The following is a 14615-nucleotide window of genomic DNA, read 5'->3' on the forward strand; positions in this document are numbered from 1 at the left end:
GACCACTTGTGGCAGGCTCTGAAATGGAAACGTTTCCCATTCATATCGACTGTATGACGCCGTCTGCCGTACGCCTCTCAGAGTGCTGCTTGTGCATCTCTCTTTTGTCAGCTACAGCCTTCAGTCAGCACCATGCCATCCTTTAAGCCCTGAACCTTTAGAAACTTTCATCTGTGGCTCCCTCCCACAGTTCTTCCTTCACCTCACAGCAGATGGCCCCGCCCCTCCCTGAGCCTGGTTCTGCCGGAGGTTTCTTCCTGTTAAAAGGGAGTTTTTCTTTCAATTCAATTCAATTCAATTCAATTCAATTCCATTTTATTTATACAGCGCCAAATCACAACAACAATCGCCTCAAGGTGCTTTATATTGTAAGGTCGACCCTACAATAATACATACAGAGAAAAACCCAACAATCATATGACCCCCTATGAGCAAGCACTTTGGCGACAGTGGGAAGGAAAAACTCCCTTTTAACAGGAAGAAACCTCCGGCAGAACCAGGCTCAGGGAGGGGCGGGGCCATCTGCTGCGACCGGTTGGGGTGAGAGAAGGAAGACAGGATGAAAGACATGCTGTGGAAGAGAGACAGAGATTAATAACAGATATGATTCGATGCAGAGAGGTCTATTAACACATAGTGAGTGAGAAAGGTGACTGGAAAGGAAAAACTCAATGCATCATGGGAATCCCCGGCAGCCTACGTCTATTGCAGCATAACTAAGGGAGGATTCAGGGTCACCTGGTCCAGCCCTAACTATATGCTTTAGCAAAAAGGAAAGTTTGAAGCCTAATCTTGAAAGTAGAGATAGTGTCTGTCTCCTGAATCCAAACTGGAAGCTGGTTCCACAGAAGAGGGGCCTGAAAACTGAAGGCTCTGCCTCCCATTCTACTTTTAAATACTCTAGGAACAACAAGTAGGCCTGCAGTGTGAGAGCGAAGTGCTCTAATAGGGTGATATGGTACTACAAGGTCATTAAGATAAGATGGGGCCTGATTATTTAAGACCTTGTATGTGAGGAGCAGGATTTTGAATTCTGGATTTAACAGGAAGCCAATGAAGGGAAGCCAAAACAGGAGAAATCTGCTCTCTCTTTCTAGTCCCTGTCAGGACTCTTGCTGCAGCATTTTGGATTAACTGAAGGCTTTTCAGGGAGTTTTTAGGACATCCTGATAATAATGAATTACAGTAGTCCAGCCTGGAAGTAATAAATGCATGAACTAGTTTTTCAGCATCACTGTGAGACAGGATATTTCTAATTTTAGAGATGTTGCACAAATGGAAGAAAGCAGTCTTACATATTTGTTTAATATGTGCGTTGAAGGACATGTCCTGGTCAAAAATGACTCCAAGGTTCCTCACAGTGTTACTGGAGGCCAAGGTAATGCCATCCAGAGTAAGAATCTGCTTAGATACCATATTTCTAAGATTTTCAGGGCCGAGTACAATAACCTCAGTTTGATCTGAATTAAGAAGCAGAAAGTTAGCGGCCATCCAGGTCTTTATGTCTTTAAGACATTCCTGCAGTTTAACTAATTGGTGTGTGTTACCTGGCTTCATGGATAGATAGAGCTGCGTGTCATCTGCATAGCAGTGAAAATGTATGCTATGTCTTCTAATGATGCTGCCTAAGGGAAGCATGTATAATGTAAATAGAATTGGTCCTAGCACTGAACCCTGTGGAACACCATAATTGACCTTAGTGTCTGAAGAGGACTCTCCATTTACATGCACAAATTGGAGTCTATTAGATAGATATGATACAAACCACTGCAGCGCAGTACCTGTAATACCTACAGCATGTTCTAATTGCTCTAATAGGATATTATGGTCAACAGTATCGAACGCTGCACTGAGGTCTAGCAGGACAAGCACAGAGATGAGTCCACTGTCAGAGGCCATAAGAAGATCATTTGTAACCTTCACTAAAGCTGTTTCTGTGCTGTGATGAGCTCTGAAACCTGACTGAAACTCTTCAAATAAGCCATTCCTCTGCAGATGATCTGTTAGCTGTTTGACAACTACTCTTTCAAGGATGTTTGATATGAAAGGAAGGTTGGAGATTGGCCTATAATTAGCTAAGACTGCTGGGTCTAGAGATGCTTTTTAAGTAAAGGTTTAACTACAGCCAGCTTGAAGGCCTGTGGTACATAGCCGATTATTAGAGATAGGTTGATCATATTTAAGATTGAAGCATTAATTAATGGCAGGACTTCTTTGAGCAGTTTTGTAGGAATGGGGTCTAAAAGACACGTTGATGGTTTGGAGGAAGTAATTATTGAAGTTAACTCAGAAAGATCAATTGGAGAAAAAGAGTCTAACTTAACATCAATGGTACTAAAAGTAGCTGTAGATAATATTACATCTGTGGGATGATTATTGGTAATTTTTTCTCTTGTGGTGGACCACTAGAGGGCTCCACTCACACCCAGTGTTGAGGAAGTGTGTTCCTCTGTTTTGTGGCGCGATATGAGCAGTTGATGTGAGAGACGAATAAAGAAGGAGTGAGAACTGAGAGCTCTGTGTCGTTGATGCTTACTCCACACTCTAATGATAAAAATGTTATTTGTGAAGAAGTTCATGAAGTCATTACTAGTTAACGTTAAAGGGATTGTTGGCTCAGTAGAGCTCTGACTTTTTGTCAGCCTGGCTACAGTGCTGAAGAGAAACCTGGGGTTGTTCTTATTTTCTTCAATCAGTGACGAATAGTAAGATGTTCTGGCTTTGCGGAGGGCTTTCTTATAAAGCAGCAAACTATTTCTCCAGGCTAAATGATGATCCTCTAAATTTGTGACACGCCATTTCCTCTCCAGCGTACGAGTTATCTGCTTTAGGCTACGTGTTTGAGAATTATACCACGGAGTCAGGTACTTCTGATTTGAGGCCTTAGTTTTCACAGGAGCTACAGTATCCAGAGTCGTACGTAGTGAGGAGGTAAAATTATTAACAAGATAATCGACCTCTGTTGGAGTAGCGTTCAGATAGCTGCTCTGCTCTATGTTGGTACAGGGCATTGAAGATGATAACAGTGGGTGGATTATATTCTTAAACTTAGTTACAGCACTTTCAGAAAGACATCTACTGTGATAAAGTCTACTCTCCACTGCTGTGTAATCAATTACTGTAAATGTAAATGTTATCAGGAAATGATCAGACAGCAGAGGGTTTTCAGGAAACACTGATTTGGTGGTATACAAATAAAAGTGATTTGACTTCCTTGGAGAGGTTGTCTGTGATAGAAATGTGCCTCTGGTTACATTTAAACACAGGACACAGAGACTCAAACTGGAAATACTTTATGACCATCTAAGCATCAGTGTCGACTCTCATTTCAAGAGATGTCCATAAGAGTGGCTTTCCCATTTGTGCCTCATCTTACAGTGTTTTACTTTTTATGCCATTGTGTCTCTGTCAGTGTCCTGCTTACAGTACTGTGTACTGTGCGTACACATGAGTGTGTGTGAAACTGCCTCCCTGCTGCTGCTGATTTCTGCTCTTTTTCACACTCCTTTCTGTTTTTCTTCCTCCCCAGCTCTCCTTGTATAAACAGAATCTGCACTAATAACCCTGACACAGCCCACTTTGATTGGTCTTTCATTTCCTATGCAGGGAAACCACAGGCGCACGCACGCACATACGGTCAGCACCGACTCAGGGCTTATTTATCTAGCCTCGTTTCTAATGTGTGCAGCAGACAGGTTTAAAAGCCCTGGCAGCTCCACATAGTCAAATGACTTAGAGCAGCCATGAAAAAATTGGGTTTCCTGCTCCTCTGAGAGCAACTAACGAGCCCACATATCTGGCATGCACACACACACACACACACACACACACACACACACACAGGCTTTTCTTCGTCTTGTAACACGGTTACATGTCGCACCATAACCACCGTTCAGAGCTTTCTCCCATTTCTACCAACCACAGATTTTTCCAGCTCCAGCTTCCAGTTCATTCTGGCGGCACAAAGCCCCCCACCCCCACGGCTTTGCACCACGTCCTACCCAGAATGCTCTTGTTAGCATGTTCCAGCATCAGTTGGTGTCACGTGCCCAAATAAAAGCCAGAGCCATAAAAGTCTTCATACTGTGATGGTGACTGCTAATAAACACAGTGTCAAACAACAGTAATGCTGAGTGGATATTATGGATCTTATTTACGCTGTTGTAGACACACTCAGCACAATCAGATGAGGGATTGTACACACAGAGAGTGCCACCAGTTTAGTTTTATGGTCTGTTAGTGTTAGCTCTGTGGATGCTAATTAAAGCCTACAGCAGGAACTAAAATGAGTTCCTTTTTCAAAAATATGAATAACACAGTGCTGCTTGGATGAAAACTTTCCAACACATCACTGGACAAATATGTTTTGTATTTTTGATGTACATCCTCAGCTGGAGCCACTGTGGCATCATCCACTTGTGCTGAACTCTTTTTGTGACACTGTAATGTTTGTGCTTTGGGAGCCAGCAGAGGTCATATTCAGATTACAGGGTAGAGCGGTCAGCTAGGACACATCAATGATGCACCGTCTGTAATGCCAAAACATCCCCCAACGATCAGCTGCTTCCAGAAACTATCCACACAGGCCAAATGGACTGTGTGTAGCAGACAGTAAACACGCTTTTCAACTCTGTTTATTTGGACATTTTAACATGGGAGTCTGTGATCAGTGAAGGAGCTGCAGTTTTGCAAAAGAAGTAAAAACGAATACCTGACAGATGCACAGGTAATGGGAAATTTCATATTTGCTCGTATAGTAATCTGAAACCCTTTGTTTGGTTCAGTGTCTGAAACCTTCCCACAGTCTGATGTCATAAACATATTTATAAACCATAAATAAATAAAAAGGTTGTCTTCATGTTTTTACAGGTAGAGCTGAGTAAAGAGCCAAGCGTCTGACTGGGAGGGAGTCGATGTTCTGGCCCATATACACAGCTGACTGGTACCTGTATATTGTTGTTCTACTCCAGGGGTGTCCAACTCCTGCAGGTCTTAGATCTCACCCTGAGTCAACACACCTGAATCACATGACTAGTTCATCACCAGGCTTCTGGAGAACTTCAGGACATGTTGAGGAGGTCATTTAGCCTTTGAATCAGCTGTGTTGGATCAAGGACACATCTAAAACCTGCAGGGCACCGGCACTCGAGGCCTGGAGTTGGACACCCCTGGACAACCTCTAACTGAGCTCTCAAAGTACTTTACAATACGAGCTTTTTCACCCAATCTTTTTACTCTGTGCCTCAGTACCTGGTCTAACCCTCCCACACACACTCACACTGCCATGAATGCATCAGTATCTTGGCCAAAGCTTATGAGTTTGCTTCCATGAGTGCATGGCTAACTGGCTGGCTCCGTCTCTTCCCACAGAAAATTATATCGTAATTATATGATGAAAATATGCTTCTGTCAGCGCTGGAAACAGTCTTATAAAGCTTCACCAGTGTCCTGTCAACGGTTTTATGGATGTCTCTTAATTCATGATGGTTGGCTGAACTGGAGTTTATCTCTTCACTGAGAATGGCTGCTGGAAGAAATGGGTAGCAAGGCTGAGGCAGCTCAGGTCAAGGTCATTTCCTTCCACAGTCTTACACGCTGTTCTTGTAAAACTAGCCTTTGGTTTAAAATATGCTGAACACAATCAAGATCATCTTGTTGACCTCACTGTGGGATCAGTATTTGACTTGACATACTGAGCTGTAGTAGTAATGATGAAGCTGTCTGAGTTATGCTCATCAGCCTTCAACTTCTGTAACGCTGTGTTCCCTCACAGCTTGGTGGGTGCCCAGATCTGACTCTGATGACACGCAGTCTACAGCTGCTTAGGTTTATGGAAACATCAGCATTATCTAGAAAGCATCACAATAAATTTCTCTGCACTAAAACATGAGCAAATGTTCCTACGTCTCCTTTTCCTTCCTCAGCTGTTTACTAGCGTCCTGCTTTTCTCTGTCACTGTGTCTGTTTGTGTTTTAACACCTGTCTGCAAATGTTGGGCTATCAGCAACACATAACACAGTGCTCCAGAGCAGAGTGGGCTTTATCATCACACTTTATCTGTAACACACCCCAATCAAACAAAGCCTAAAAACAGAGGATATAATGTGCATATAATCATACCCAATAAATGTCTTGATGCATGCTCAATCATCAGGTAAGTAAATCCAAAACATTGATTCTGTTCATCTGACATAGAAAATGCTACATCAGATGAACAGAATCAACCTTTTGGGATTCAATTCAATTCAGTTTTATTTACACAGCACCAAATCACAACAACAGTCGCCTCAAGGTGCTTTATATTGTACAGTAGATCGTACAAAAATACATACAGAGAGAAACCCAACAATCATATGACCCCCTATGAGCAAGCACGTTGGCGACAGTGGGAAGGAAAAACTCCCTTTTAACAGGAAGAAACCTCCGGCAGAACCAGGCTCAGGGAGGGGCGGGGCCATCTGCTGTGATTGGTTGGGGTGGGAGAAGGAAGACAGGGTAAAGACATGCTGTGGAAGAGAGACAGAGATTAATAACAGATATGATTCAGTGCAGAGAGGTCTATTAACACATAGTGAGTGAAGAAGAAACACCCAGTGCATCATGGGAATCCCCCAGCAGCCTACGTCTGTTGCAGCATAACTAAGGGAGGATTCAGGGTCACCTGATTCCTCACAGTGTTACTGGAGGCCTTACTGGAGTAAGAATCTGGTTAGATACCATATTTCTAAGATTTTCGGGGCACAATAACAATAACATGGTTTCTCTTGGCCTTGTATCAGTGGTTCAGACTGCGGCTGGTGTAATGGTGTGGAGCACACTTTGGCCCTTAGTGCCAAATGAATATTGTTTAAAAGCCACGCCTGCTTCAGTCTTGCTGCTGCTGATGTCCATCCCTTTACAAAAACAGAGTAAGCATCTTGTGATGTTAAAAAACTCTCATCATTTCAAACTGATGACAGTGCATTTACTGTACACACGGCCTCCACGTCACCAGATCTCAATCCAACAGTGCACGTTTGGATGTGGTGGAACGGGACCTTTGGATCATGGGTGTGCAGATTACTCGTTCTGCAACTACATGATGCTATTATGTCAGTATGGACCACATATTTCTAAGGAAGGTTTTCAGCACCTTGTTTATTCTACGGCACAAGAGTTCAGTCAGTACAGCGAGGTGTACCTGCTGAAGCAGTCAGTGGATGTAGATTTGTATTGGAAACAAAGCAGAGACTTGGAATTGAATTCAGTTAAAACTGAACGCATTTCAGTCAGAATGCGTTGGTCAGAGGAGCTTTAATCGACTCCTGGAGGTAGATGATAACTCCTCATGTCACAGGTTATCATCATCTCCTCCACATGTATTTGTTTTATTTTGACAAACTGGTTCCTTGGAAAGGATGCTGAAAAAGCTATTAGCATGGAGCCACACTTTGTGATCTGCCTATAGATCAGTGTTTTACAGTCAGACTGAAGAATCAATAAATTATTATTGTATTTATTTGCTTTCTGTACTTTCCTCATTGTGTTAAATCTCCTGGTTAGCCTCCACCAACTCCAGCTGTTAGGTGCTCCCACCCATAAAAACAGCTGTTACCACTGAACCTGCATCATTAAACACTAAAATAATATCCTGACATTCACTTCATATCCCAATTCTTTTTCTGTGTGAATATTCTGCACATCAGTGTTCCTGTGGCTGTGACGTTAAACTGCAGTCAGTCAGGCCTGATGGTGAAAAGCCTCCTTTGTCTCGCAGCCTCAGACCTTGTCCAGCTTCTAATGGCTCCTACTGGAAGTCAGAGCTTGTGGCTGACGCAACGAGCTAAATTGAACGTCTTGCCAAAGCAGATGTTGGATAGAGGCCGATGTGTGTGTGTGTGTGTGTGTGTGTGTGTGTGTGTGTGTGTGTGTGTGTGTGTGTGTGAGAGAGAGAGAGAGATGGAGAAGATGAAAAGATTAAACGGCAAAGGAGCAAAAATGAGGTGTTTGTGCGTCTCAGTCTGCATCCATACAGTGCAGTGCTGATGCAGCATTAACACGATTTAGCAGCAGTTACGGTTCCTTCAGATGTTTGCAGCTACAGCTTAGGTAGGTGTTAGATTTCACAGCATGCCCCTGCAAATCTAAAAGTGTGCCTGGCCTGTGTGAATAGTCTGGATCCTGCCCACATTAATCAGTACATTTCATCATGTTACGCAACAATTCATGGAGCGTGGCACAATGGCAGGGCTGGAAAAGTCTTTTATGGCTTTGATGGCACACATGCTGACCTATCAGAGCTAACGGTGACATGGGAATCGTCTTGGTGCCAGTGTAGAAGCTCTGTTTTGGGTGTGCGTGCAGTGAGCATGTTTCTGGCATTAGCTGCTGAATGGTGGACCAAAGGCTGTGGACAGCAGTGGAACCGTTTGAGCTGTGTCAGTGTTTCCGTCCAGACAGCCAAGTGTTTAAAACTGCAGGTGAGGTCAGGCGGACCAGGGGAGCACTACCAATGCAATGGCATGCTGGGAAATCCAGCTGAAGGCAGCTGTTTTCCATATTTTAGGTGTTGACAAGGTGAAAAAAGGGGAGAGGTCTTTGGAAATACTAGTTCAGACAAGTGTGGGGAAGGAAGCAGAGTCCAAGCAGGAGAGGTGGTGAGCAGGACAAGTTCAGTGTCAGCATAAACGATCAGGAATTTACACCTCTTACTTGCTGCATCCACAAACTAGCTTAGCTGTTTGCATTGTTCTGTTTGGCCAAGTGCTGCAAAGACTGTGTGCTGCTCACCACAGTGATGAATGACGAGATTACAGCGTGCTCTATCTCCTCAAAACAATTCAAAAGTTAAATATACTTTAACTTTGATTAGATTTACACCAGCTGTACACAAGCTGTGTGTGTGCTGGGCCTTTAATCAATTTGCACTTAGGATCTGGAGGCAATTACTGGTTGATTTATGAAGTAGTAGCTCATTTCTCAGTCGGCACAAGAGTTCAGCCTCGAGGTGTATCCTTGCCAGTCCTGCTTGAACCTCATGATGACCTCAGCCAAGGGTTTAAATGACGAGGAAGTGTGGTTTCTAAAGGAAAGTCCACCGGTGTTGTTCAGGTTTCCACTGTGATCATCCAGGAAATCAGACTAATGCTATTCGCTCGATAGACTGTTTGGTTTGTTTTGACTCTCTTCTTCATGTCTTTTGTTGCCGGTTCGATCCCCAGCTCTGTCTGTCTCGGTCGTTGTGTCCTTGGCCAAGACACTTCACCTACCACCTACTGGTGATGGCCAGAGGGGCCGATGGTGCGATATGGCAGCCTCGCCTCTGTCAGTCTGCCCCAGGGCAGCTGTGGCTACAACTGTAGCTGCCTCCACCAGTGTGTGAATGTGAGAGTGAATGAATAGTGGAATTGTAAAGTGCTATATAAATGCAAACCATTATTATTATTATTATTATTTTGTGCACTTTCCATTGCTTTGGATGGTTGGCCCAGGTACGACATCACGTCCTCTACTCCTCGCATCTTCACTGCTACACCTCGCCCCCTCTCATTCACTCCTACCTGCTGCCCACTCTGACTGTAGATCACAATGTTGTTTTTGACTTCACATCCACAGAGACGCCCACCTGACCTCATCTGTGCATCGCTGGATCACAGCAGCATCACTGAGTCTGAGTCTTATTTTTGGCACATCCTTCACTACAGGATCCATTTTAGCTGTTGCACTGTGTCAGAAACACTCTATGCTCATTCATCAAAGAATCAAATAATATTAACAATGAAATTATTTCTATGACATCTTCAGCTCAGGTGCTGTAAAGCCATACAGTCTGAGGAGCAGTGTACTGGTTATGATGTGGTGCATGTAATAGCAGATGTATGGGAGTCAGCTGATCATACTTGATCTATTAAGTCTATCTGACGAGTTCTGTTTACTTGGAAATGTTCCTATTCACCTGTAATTACGGTCCAAATAAAGCAGTTCGTGTAAACACCGTGGGTGACGAAGCACAAAGCCGCTAATCTGCAAAGATTAATGCACACTGACAAAAATCTAGACAGTCTCTGCCACAGTGTCTGCACCAGGATTATATAATGAGTGTAACAAAAGATGGATGTGGCTGTGTCATTCCAGCTGTAATCCAACCTCATCTCCTTTAAAAACCATTATATGCACCAAATAGAGAGTCAGAGCTGTCAATGCAGGCATGACAGCTCTGACCTGATGTGGGTTTGTTACATAAGGAAATAGTGCCTCTCTGTAGAGTGGATACAGGTAGAAACACCAACATGCAAGTCACTTAATTAAAGGAAAAACCCAGCAGCAGGCAGTACACTTTGTTATGTAATGAAGTGTACTCACATATGTATATTGTTTCCAGTCTTACTGACTCACCTGTTGGTTAGAATCAGTATTTTATTTACACACCATCAAAAAGGACAAAAGCCATTTTCAGCCCACTGCAGGCAGACTTCCTCCGTAACATCCACGGTCTGAGTTTGGAGTGGACGGCCTCTTACTGACAAACGTCCTCCTGCTTAGCTGCTTCATAAGAATCTGACCTTCGACCTTTTGTCACAGGGCCTAAAAGCCTGACAGTGCACCTGCCTGCCACCCTGAAACAGACAGAACACACACACACACACACACACACACAGAGCTGCAGAGTATCTGTGTCAACAGTTTCTTAGTGAGCAGATGAATTTCCCTGAAGCTGATCTGCTCGAAGGACTCTGAAGAATTTTAACTGTCTTGTAAAATGTTCAAAGAGGGTTTTCCTTCAGAAAGCCGACACTTACCAATAAACTCTGGAAAAACTTACACAGGTCTGCATACATGCAGACGTATGCAGGGCACACATGGCATTATTGCTACTATGCCAGCCTGCCCAGTGAGAGGGGTTATATGCAGCTTAGTGGAAAAAGCATCCCAGAAGCTGGCCTGTTACACCTGTGGAAGATGGTGGAGTGATTTGTTAGACAGCCCATCATTAAAGCAGTGAATGAAGGCATAACCTCTGGAAGAAAATGCTCATCCCTCCAGTTGAGCTCCAAACACTGGGACAATCCATGAAAAACACCGCTCACACTCTGTCTCGTATTTCATGTGTCTGCTTTCCTACCGCTTGGCCCCTGGTTGCAGACATTCAGCGCCCCGCCTCTGATGGAAAACTTCACTCCATTCACATCAGCAGCTCATATTTTGGCTGGGCTGGTCCCAACATCGAATCAAATGCCTTAGCAGACGTCTGCGCTGAGCTTCACAGCCACGGTGCGAGGAATCCAGACGTTACGAAATATCCCGAGAGGGTCGAGGGGATATCTCGTTTAGACGTGTGAGGTTTGTCAGGGCAGACGTGAGCGTCGCATTAGAAACACAAGTGGACCTGTGCTCGGAAAAAAGAGGACACTTACAGTTAGGCCTCTTAAATCTGTGATGTTCAGAGGATGCGGAAACCTTGCAGGCCTGAGATTAGATATAAGTTACTCTAGAGTTCCTCGGCCGGTGTTAAGGCAGTACATGCTGAACATGTGCCATAGTATATTTTCTCTAATACAGAAATAATCACCTGCTTGTGTACAAAGTATATTTGGAGCAGACGTTTTAGTGTCTTTGGTTTTTGTTTCACTGTATTTGGGTGAAATGTCTCCCTGAACAGAAAACCTACCCAGCAGCAGGCAGCCACACGTTTGTCAGGAGGGTTAGTCGAGCCCACACAGAAGAGTTAAATGTGGCCTTTCAGGTTATTATGTAATTATAAATCCCACCAAGATTAATGATAGTGTGAAATACAAGGTGCTTTTAATGCTGCTATCAGATGAATAATGTGAGGCAGAGCGCCGGGTGGAAAAGTGTCATTGGAAGTGACAGAGCCTCTGTGGTGGATCTGTAGGGCTGTAATAAATCAGTGCGCACTGGAACGCAGACACACACGCTCCTCCGATGTGTCGGCCCGCTCGCTCTCTCACTCCACCTCACACTGCAAACCTGGTGCCCTTTCACCTTTACCCTCCCTCCCCACACACATCTCAGTCGTACTACAACTGGGTTAGTGGCACAGCAGGCGGCCGTGGGGTGGACCGTTTCCAGGAATAACACTCGTCCCCTTCTCTGCTCTCTGATCCTTTGCTGATTTTCCAATTTTCACATGTGAGCCTGGAAAGTGTGAGTAAGCATTTCCTGTGGAAAGCTACAGTTTCAGCGTAATAATCAGGCTTTGGATCCATGAGAAAGTGTAGAAGAGTGGAAATGTGAAGAGAAAAGAAAAATGCTGCATGAGAGGTGACAGATCCACATCAGTGTTCACAGATAAGGGAGGGATGGAGGGGCAGTGGCAGGTCAGAGGTCAGAGACACTGCACAAGGCCTGCTCTATGAAGGAGATATTCACCTGAGAACTACAGAAATACACCAGTAAAAATGTGAAAACAACCAATACGCTTCCCAGATGTGCACATCTGGATATCAGACACACCTGAAACTCCAGATCAATCATTGTGGAGAAATAATTCTCCTTTTCATTTCGATGTGGGCTGCATAATAACTGCCTGCTTCACCACGGCTGCTGAGCTGTGACATGTTCCTACACCTTTGTGTTTGTATGACAGTGGAGCGCACACACCTCCACAGCACTGCGCTCTGCGGCTACGTCCACACTAATCCGGAGAAATTTGAAAATGGAGTTTTCGTCTGAAAACGCTCCGCGTCCACTCTATTGTTTTCAGTCGTTCCCGAACAGCTGTTCATCCACACTGAAACGACTGAAACGCAAGAAGATTCGACCTGCCTCATTTCTGTCTGTCGTTTATTTACTTTCCGGCTCGTTGAAACGTTGCAGCAAAATGTTGAGGAAAAGCACCGAGTTTTTGAAATGGACTAACAATGAGGTGGAGTTGTTGGTGCGAGTAACACAAAAGTACAAAGTTGCAAAAGCGAGTGAGAATTAAAGAATTTGAGGAAAAGCTGTCTGGAGCACGTACAGACTGATATTAATCTTTAACAGGGCTGTTAAATCAACTGCTGTATAATGTACTCCGCTATCTTAGTTTGTCATATGACAAACATGTGTCATCGTTTTCAAAAAGGCTCCGGGTTCGCTGTTCACACTGCGATGCTAACGCACCGTTTTCAAATGTATTTGTTTTCGAGAGCGTTTTCAAAACGCTGCGTTTGCCGTGTCAGTGTGGACGGGAGGCCAAAACGGAGAGAAAACGATGCGTTTTCAGTGTGGACATGGCCGCAGGCTGTGCCGTGTTGACTCTCGCTGTGGAGTTCTGTATTGTGTGAATCCAGTGAAGTTAAAGTCATGATCGCTGATCTTTCTTTGCCAAGTCTCTGTAAAAGAAATAATCCCTCCACCCGACACGTCAACAGCTATTCACCTTTCTAAAGACTGTTTTGCTTTAGTCCAAACTGTTGGGTTAGAGCGGCTCTGGTGTTATCAACTGACAGCAAAGTGTGAGAAAGCAATAAAAAAGGAATCTACTTGCTGGCATCATGGACACAAACATGTTTTTCCACTGATTCCTCACAGGAAGAATGTCCTGGGTTCAAATCCATCGGAGCCTTTATGTGTGGAGTTTGCATCTGACTAACTGGCAGAAACAAATGAGCTACAGGTATGAATGTGAGTGTCGATGCTCCGCTGTGACAGACAGCTGATCCGTCCACCATCTCTCACAGCCAGGGGGGATCGCAGCAGTCTGAACAGGACAAGCAGAAGAAAACAGATACTGGTATTTCTACAGGAAGCACTTAGTTTCCTAACAAAGTACTTTATAATACTAATGTGTTAAAAAAAGAAGTGAAAACTTTGTAGAGTGAAGTTTGGAGGTCTGATGTGAGTGTTGAGTCTGTGTCTGCTTGGACACAGGAAACCAGAAAAGCATGAAGAATGCAGCTCATGTCCAGAAACAGGAATCAGTAGATTACAGGTTGTGAGGATTGCACAAACTGCCGTGAGGCTGCATTGGATGAATGTCACTGAGCTGTGAGAGTTTAGCTTCAATACTTTGGCTTCTCTTTCACATCAGCAGGAGATAAACACTCGAGACAATGACAGAAGCCATCAGTCTCACCAGCTAGCACCAAAGAAGCCTGTGAGCTTTGAAAGCAGGGCAGGTTCAAACTGTTCTCCTCTCAGGCGCCAGGCTGATTTGTTCAGACTAATCTGATCTTTCAATAAACTATTATTAGAGTTTAGAGAGAAGCAGCGATTTGATGCTGCAGGGGAATGTTTTGTTGAGTCAAGTTTAAGTCTTTGTTTTATTGCTGAAGGCACACAGTGTCTGCAGACACACAGACGCACCTACAGCAAACACAGCGAGGGTTAGGCAAAGATACATGCACATACTTACCTGCCATTAAACTGACTGTCATGTATGCAACGCATGTTCACTCAGACTCAGATACTCTAACTACTCTGCTGTTGTTCACATGCAGCTTTGGAGCAGGCTGCAAAACAAAACTGAATCACAGCAGTGCAGCGGTAATCATTTAGGCTTTATCAAAGTTGATCATTTCAGCCAAAGTTCATGAGCTTTGGAGTCTGACGTTCCTCACAGACGTGCACACTCTGCTGTAAAGAGGCCCAAATGTTTGTTCCTGTTTTAAACAGTCAACAGGCTGGGCAGCAAC

This window comes from Oreochromis niloticus, linkage group LG17 (genome assembly GCF_001858045.2).
Source record: "Oreochromis niloticus isolate F11D_XX linkage group LG17, O_niloticus_UMD_NMBU, whole genome shotgun sequence".
In the NCBI taxonomy this organism is placed as follows: domain Eukaryota; kingdom Metazoa; phylum Chordata; class Actinopteri; order Cichliformes; family Cichlidae; genus Oreochromis; species Oreochromis niloticus.